The sequence below is a fragment of the Oratosquilla oratoria genome, chromosome 35 (genome assembly GCF_046742065.1).
Source record: "Oratosquilla oratoria isolate Oo_2021 chromosome 35, ASM4674206v1, whole genome shotgun sequence".
Classification (NCBI taxonomy): Eukaryota; Metazoa; Arthropoda; class Malacostraca; order Stomatopoda; family Squillidae; genus Oratosquilla; species Oratosquilla oratoria.
The window spans coordinates 13,206,403-13,215,379 of NC_134811.1; the positions used below are offsets into that span (position 1 = coordinate 13,206,403).

At 37.7% G+C, this 8,977-nt stretch overlaps 1 non-coding gene across 1 annotated transcript; it reads right to left on the reverse strand.

Annotated features, from left to right (window-relative positions):
• Window positions 1-2,587: 2,587 nt before the first annotated feature.
• LOC143018829 (small subunit ribosomal RNA) lies at window positions 2,588-2,762 on the reverse strand. Its single transcript, XR_012965777.1, has one exon. It is a non-coding gene; the product is annotated as a small subunit ribosomal RNA (ribosomal RNA).
• Between the last annotated feature and the right edge of the window lie 6,215 nt (window positions 2,763-8,977).

The following is an 8,977-nucleotide window of genomic DNA, read 5'->3' on the forward strand; positions in this document are numbered from 1 at the left end:
GCTTGAGTATCACGGTCATTTATCTACTTTTTTCCTTTATTTATCTCTTTGTATATTAATTTTTATATATCTTTTTGTCATAAAGTTCATATGTTTCATTATTCGTTTGGTGTTGAAGAGGTTTAATGGGCATTACAGTAGGTCGAGGTAGCGTCAAGTAAATCTTAACTGCCTAAGGATGGTGGAGAGAGATCGGGAGCCTGCCACGAGATGGATTTGTTATGAATGATTCTTAGGGCGAGAGGAGAAGGATTATGGTGTTTACCTCGCTGATTGATTAATTGTCTGATTGATTTCCTACTTTTTATTTATTTAGCTGATATACCTCCGCCAATCAGGAGGAAGAAGAAGTGGTAGAAGTGTAGGAAAAAACATCAGTAGGAGGAAAAAGAAAGGCGGATGAAGAAAATAAAAGGAAAGAGTAAAGGAGAATCAGGAGGAAGGCAAAGAAAAAAAAACGAGAAAACGAAAGGGAAGAATAAGGGAACGAGAAAAAAGAAATAGTAATAAGAGAAGGAGGAGGAGGAGGAGGAGGAGGAGGAGGAGGAGGAGGAGGAGGAGGAGGAGGGAAGGAGAGTTCGATGCGGTGGCTGGAGGTCTATAATGAGTTGCTCATGGCGATTTCTTATTTTTCGCGTAATATCCTCACTCTGTTTTTCTTGGGCGCTGATGATTAAAGTATTAAGATTGCTCTTATCTACATTTATTATCTATATGTGTATTTCTAGACGCTAGAATATTCTAATCGACCGAAGAAATCTCCTTCAGGCTCAGAGAATAAATAGAAATGTATATTAACCCTTCTATCAAAATATATGTTTCATTCTGCCTATTGTCAAACAGTATGCTAGGGGAAGGTCAACATCGTTAAAAATAACCGCATCACCAATAACTCTTTCGATAATGTGACGCTTGTTTATCTGAATAAAATCGGTTGATATTAAATTCGCCTGAATAAACTACATATTACGTCATTCTGCCAAAAAAATTTACCATTACATGTATTAACCATTTAGATTTATTCGTCAATTAGATAAGAGTGTCTTGAGTTAATATCATATTACAATAGTAATACTTTCGTCACCATTTATGAAAAATGATACTTTCTAATTCCAGATTCTTTTTCATACAACTAACGAATACCCATTCCTTTGTCTAAAGCTAGGTATACCTATTATTTAATGAGTGTACTCTGCTAAAGATTCTACTAACACTTTCAGGTGGACAAATTAATCTAATGATTTTCTGTCTATTGTCAGACGATCCATTCAGCTTTGCAAAAACTACTTTCCCTTAGGCGATTAACAAGATTTCTGGATTAACATGTTTAAACCCAGAGTTTTATCTAATACCATCACCAATCAATTTTACTCAGCTTTATTCTCCTAGATTCTCCCGAACAAGTCCCTGGAAAAGGCTTTAAGGGGTCTATCCCCTCAGTATGGCAGCCTAAATACTGACTATTTGTTGGCTGCGTCTGGTGTTAATTTATGCTTTATGGTTATATTTCTGGTCCTGGATCCGCCAGTACGTCTTCAACCTGGATTCAAACAACTGGACTAAGTCAGAACTTATTACCCACCCTGGTAGGTCATTCCAGTTGTTCGCAACATAGTTAGGAAAGGATAAATTCCGGATATGCAGCTTAGCTCTTGTGTTCCCAGGTGTAATGGCATTCTCTCTCAGCTCAAATAGACTCTCAGTGCAACCACTGTCTTACCTAGCGGGGATGATCCTGAAGATCTCAATTTGGTCATCCCGGGGGAGGGGATGCCAAGTGTTCTCAGTCGTTTCTTATTAGGAATGTCTCTTTCGCTCGGCACCAGCTTAGTTACACTCCGTTACTTATTCCCCTCTACCTCAATATTTTTCACAAGGTGGGGATACTATACCTGATTGGCGTATTCGAGGTATGGCCTTACCAATGCTGTAAATACATTCACAGGTTAAATATTTTTCTGGCTCCAGGCAAGCAAAAATTCTTTTTATTAGTCCCATAATTTTGTTGGCCTTGTTTATTTTATCAGTTTGATGGTCGGATAATGTCAGTTTGTTGTTGATGATCACCCCAATATCCTTTCCTACTCCACTTCTCTAGATATCATTACTGATGTCGTAAGTCTTTCCCTGAACAGACATCCATTCTATCTTCACGTGCCTGCTCTTTTCTGGGTGGAGGCTTAAGAGCCACATTTCTGCCCATCGTCTTATCCCGTACAGGTCTTCTTGTAGCTTCATGCAATCCTTCTCACTCTGAGTTTTCTTTAAAATCTTGGGCTCATCTACCCTGTTCTACCTCTTCTGGGAGGTCATTGATGAATATTACAAAAAGGAGTTTGCCTAGTGCTGAGCCCTGTAGGACACAACTTAACACATGTTTCCAAGATGATGTCTCACCATTTACCATCACCCTCTATTTGTGTCCTGTCAAGAAGCTCTGAATCCATTTTAGTACTCTGCGTCTAATGTTGTAACACGCCACTCTTTCGAGCTATCATTTGTGAGGTACCCTGACCTTCGTGAAATCCAAGTAAACTACGTCTACAGTTAGCCTGCCATCTGGAATTGTCCTTTAAAACTTTCGTTCTTGATTAATGAAAACATTCTTGGCAAATGCTTTCGCAGTAGTTCGTCTTGCGACGATCCAAGAATTTCACCTCTAACGTCGCAATACGAATGCCCCCGTCTGTCCCTATTAATCATTACCTCGAGTTCCGAAAACCAACAAATCGATAAACTTGATAAAGTGGAGCACGGTTGATCTGACAAAAAATAAAATCGAATTGTTTATTTCTGAATATCCTGTACTCTTTCATGAGTGCCATAATTTCATCTCTCAATACTGACTCTATTATTTCAGGAAACACACTTGTCAGGCTGACCAATATGCAGTTTCCTGGGTCATACCTGTCCCACTCTTTGTGGATAGCTGTAACAGCAGTCTTCCAGTCTTCCGGTACCATTACCTCCCCTTATGAGCAGCTGTACAATATCTGTTGAGGCTCCAGTAACTTTTTAGCTAACTCCTTGAATGTCCTTGGGTGTATCCCATCAAGTTCAGGGGACTTACCTATTTTGAGTCATGGCAGCACCTTCCTTATTTCACCGTGTGTAGTATCTGTGATGTACAGCCTTCGTGTCTCGTCTTCAGGTGGTGAATCTTCTTCAGGTTTCTCAATGAATAGAGGAACCTTTTACCTTCATTGTGTTAAAAGGACGATCTCGTTGAAAACGTATATTTTTCATATGAAGCTGATTGTACACAAAGTCTTCTCGAATCATAAATAGCCTCTTTATTACGACAGCTCACTGCATAAGCAAACGTGGTAAACCTTTTCAATATGGTTAGACAATACATGAGTATTTTTCTTTTAATTATTTTACATGATTTATTTATGATTTAAAACAGCAGATGAAATGAAAGCCATCGTGAAAGAGATTTTCATTGATCGAGTACCCTGTCAGGCTTAATTTTCACTTTTCAACTACATAAACCCCCTCGTCTTGAGCCGAAACTACGCCCATAAACTACAACACCAAACAGAAGTGGGGCAAAAGGAACACGTCATTAGTATTGAATGACAACAACTAATTAGGTTTACGTTAAAAACAAATGGTACCAATTTACCAGCAATCTCCTTGTCCACGATTATTCATTGAAAGTTCTCAGATGGAAAGGTGTGTGCTGTTATGCTCTCCCGAGGTGTTGTTCCTTATGATTGCTTGAATGATTACGAGAGGGAAAGACAGTTATGAGTCCGCTGGCGATGGCATTGGACAATAAGATAGTGGAGGAATAAGAAAATATATAAGGCGAGTTAAAAATGCACGCATACACACACACACACACACACACACACACACACACACACACACACACACACACACACACACACACACACACACACACACACACACACACACACACACACACACACACACACACACACACACACACACACACACACACACACACACACACACACACACACACACACACACACACACACACACACACACACACACACACACACACACACACACACACACACACACACACACACACACACACACACACATAATGGCTAATTGATATTATTTTTTCTTATAAATGTAGGAGGTTTATATCGGCTGAATAAATTACATGAATTACAGCTAAGACTAACATTACTACTACTAACACATCGATTGGTCTTAGTATCATCGCTACCATAACCAACACACCCACTTTCATAATTACTTTATCTACCATAAGAATTACTTTCAGTGCCATTAGTAACATTACTATCAATACTACTACTACTACTACTACTGCTACTACTACTACTACTGCTATTACTACTACTACTGCTACTACTGCTACTACTACTTCTACTACTACTACTACTTCTACTACTACTACTACTACTACTACTACTACTACTACTACTACTACTACTACTACTACTACTACTACTACTACTACTACTACTACTACTACTACTACTACTTTTACTACTACTACTAGTGCTACTACTGCTGCTACTACTACTACTGCAGCTACTACTACTAGTTATCACTTCCATCAATTCATTGTACAACAGTCTTCGCCACAACTGTTACTCTTGCAAAATACTGCCAATACTACAAAGGGCAGCGCAAACCTACCAACGTGAGTGCCCCGAGTATATGTACGAGTACATAAATTCCATTACCTTCAGCATAACTATAGCCTACGTACCTCTACCCATCTCCAGTGGGACTCACCTTTACCCACCATCCTCCCTCTCCTCCTCTCCTTTTTTCCAAATGGATACTTTACATCGATATCACCTCTTACGAACCAGACATCACCACCGTCACTACCAAATAGTGTTTTCTTTCTTCTCATGATTTTTATTACTACCAACATCTGATACAACACTTAGAATATTTCCAAGTATTTTCAGTATGCGTTCCTTACCCGTTTTACTTCCCTCACTATATCACCTCCATAGTAACACCTCATCCACTCATCCACTTCTCCGTCCTCACTCCACATCTTCTTTCCTCATTGCCCCATTTCTCATGCCCAAACCTAATAATTTTTCCTGTCGATTCCACGTCTTTATTTCAACATGTTCTCCTTAACACCCCTTCCATTCCCCTTTCTTCGCCTTTCCACCATCAATTGCATGACCATGTCTCATTCCCCTTAATCAAGTTTACCTGCATTCCCTATCCTTTCCGCTCCTTTCTCTATTTATTCATTCCTACCTTATATCACTTCCTCACCCTTTCCTCCTTTCACTATCCCCAACTTCATAACCATTTCTTCCCCATTCCCCATCTCCTCAACACTATGGGTTAGATATATTCCTATCTTCTCAGTGAATCCTTATAAATGGCTAGATTAGGCCCAAGACGCATCTTTGAATAGCTCCAGGATGATGGAGCTCACGAAGTGAGCTGTGGCTATGATGATGAGGGAAAGAATGTAGGGGCGTAAAGAGGATGATGGAGAGGAAGAGTGGGGGAGGGGAAGTGAGTGCAATAATGAAAGAGAGGGGGAGGGAGGACGAAGGTGATTAGATCGTTGAATAGAATGGTTGGAGATGTTGGGGGAAGAGAATTAAAGTAGTGGAGATAGAAAATGCGATGATGGTGATAAGGAAAAAGAACCGTGGACGTATAAGGAAAGAGAGAGTGAAGAATATGGAAGAGGAAGATTGTGCAGAAATATATATATATATATATATGTATATATATATATATATATATATATATATACATATACATATACATATATATGTGTATATATATATATACATATTATATTATATACACATATATATATACATACATATATATATATTATATATATATATATATATATATATATATATATATATAATGGGAGGAAGGGAAGAAGGTTGGAGTGAAGGGAAGAAAAGGCGAGAGGAGAAAGGGAAAGCGAAGGTGGGTGAAAGTACAAGGGTAATAGGTTCTCAAAGGACAAGGGAGCTATGTACAGTAGGACACCAAATAATTTATTTCAGCACTTAATACAGGTTACCTGCAAAGTTGAATAACCCACTTTTACTATGAAATGTTGGTTTCTAAGATAACTGCTGCCGATGACTGCCACATAGCCTGGCAGTTTGAGCAAAAGGCACAGATGTTGGGTTTAATCCCAGCTGATTGATTCGTCTCGCTTCTCACCTCATGTAATCAGGGTTGTGAACACTGAGTACTTGTAATGTTTGTCAAGGTTATTTTTTGCCAATAGTGCTTTCTTTAATGGATGCCCCGCCCACATTATGAAGAGATGACCTCTGGCACCTGCAGACAAACACACTGAAAGATTCTGAAGGATATGAGTTACAAAGGTTATAATGCAAAATACCACATAATTATTTTCCCTGGATTTCAGATGGTCGTGGAAATAGAGGCTAAAACCTATGTTGATTTATTCAGTGGATTGGATATACGTAGAATTTTTCTTTGTGATTAAGTAAATGAAATGGTATTCTAAATATTGATTGAATAAAAACTTATAGGACTGTACTCAAGCATCATTTAGGTCCCATTGTAAGTTTGTCGTTTTGCTTTACATTTTTGCATTAGTACTCTTTTTAAAGCATAACATAGCTTATATAAAGCAAAGCGACTGTACTCTAATTGATTACGTAACTATTGTAATACAATGTTAAAATTTAGCAACATCACAGTCTAATCAATCTGTTGCTTGGCCGAGGTGCCAATCCTCACCATCACAGAACGATTACAACCGAAGCATTTCAATGAGTGTTATTTTCACTTGCGTATTACTGTACATGGCAGACATCGAGTTGAATGCCCTTAGGGCCTAGGTCGACAGTTCTAATTACTATACCACCACATGGTATGTATTGCAGTTGAATATTGTTCCGCTTATGTTTGTAGAAAGTTCTTTCCGTATTTTAAATATTATTAGTGATTCCAAAGTGTGTGTAAGAACAAGTTCCACTCTGAGAGAGGCTCTTGTACAACGCCTTCACGTAACAAGTCGTCAACCAAGGACTGTACTACAAGCTGACGAAAGTGAGGCAACCTGTAAGAGGGTACGTATACAGGTCGAACACCTGGCTGAAGAACAAAGCTATGAATAACACGATCCGTAACTCCTAATGAATCACCAGGTAAAACCAAAGCTTGAAGGTTGTTCACTTACAGGGCAATGAGACGAAGAGTCACCTCTGAAAAGTCAATCTCACCTACAAACGTTGCATACTGAGAGGCCAAGTGAGCTGTGTCACTTAATTGTGGAGACCGTAGCACCGAAGTTGCTATGATAAGAGGTGATTCCTGGACAGTGGCAATGTTAGCTACTTCAAAGGAACCTAAATGAGTGCCGGGAGAGAGGGTGATAAAGCGCTACAATAGACAAATGCGTGCGTACACTTCGGAGTTACAACTACTCCACGCCTTGTTTTGGCGCCAAACATACAGGAACTTGCTTGGTTCTCCCTACAGACTTGTGTACAAATTTAAACTCTTTACAATAAATATATAATGCAATCAATAATGAAATTAATGTCCAACAAAATCTATGACAATTAATCATACAAAAGGGAAAATATACAATTCCTAATTGAGCAATACGTAAGTATAATACGTAACATAATTGTATGGTGCTACAACGTACCACACCATCACAGCGAAAGTATCAAGTGCAATTATTCTAGATATTAGTATATCATCATGGAATGATGCTCATGCTGAAGCACTTTTATCCACATCAAATATTGCAGCTTTGCAGGAAGTTGGAAGCATGGCAGCATTCAGTGAATTAAAAGTGTGTCATTGTCCTGAGCTACAGAATGTCTCAGTGTTCAAGTTTATGTTGATAGTGCAGTGATTTATATCTTAGATATCCGTGTTCACACAAATTCACTTGCACTTTATGATCTACCTGGCAGTGTATACACTAAAAATTGTTTATTAGTTGGGTATTCAAATGTTAGACCTTGGTATAATCGGGGATCAAAATTCAAATGGGAAAATATTGGAGTGTGTTTTGGAAGTTTGGAATATTCTCTCTATATCAAAAGGAATTGTATAATCTATATTTTCCTTTTTCACATGAGTTGACACAAGTACCTGCTTATGATATACAGGTAGGGGTGGTCAGCCAACCCATGTTGAAAAGGGGTAAGATAAAGTATGCAATTCCTTTTCATATGGAGGAGATGCAGACAACAGTTTGTCAACGATCTACTTAGTAACCATTCATTTTTCATTAAACATAACCTTATTTGTAGAGAAAGCTATTACATTGATAACTAGAAAAAAGAACAGTATGCTCTAAAAACGAAATGAATTCATAAAAAAATAACTGAATTTAAGTACGGGTACTAAGAAATCGACATTCAATATATAAGTGAGCTTTATAAAGACTTGTCACTATTGACACACTAATAAACATACCCACTCAAAAACTGGTTATTAAAATTATCCAGTCCTAAAAGGTTGAACCTTTTTAAATATACAAAAAACTCTTGCAAGCTGCTGAATATGCCTTTAATATTAAACAAGAGGTCTAGGGATAAAGATCGGGTATATTTATTTTTACAAGAGATATAGGTATAGCTCAATAATTAAGTCAGATATGGAACAATGTTAATAAAGAGAAATTAACAAAGAAATCATTGCTGACCCCAATGTAACAAGAAAAGAATATGATTTAGTGAAAACGTTGATGTATGCTTGTGATTATACAAGTCATTCTTAAAATGTTGGAGAATGTTTGAGCAATAAAAGACTTGAGAGAGTACAAGTGGTGCAAAATCAAAGTGAACTAGATATGATATGTACAAAGAAAGGGCTGTTAAAAACTAAACAAAACGCAAATGTACTATACGTATTACATATGGTAATGTAAACGGTCCCATATATATATATGCATATATATATAGATATATATATATATATATATATATATATATATATATTTATATATATACATATATGAACGAAA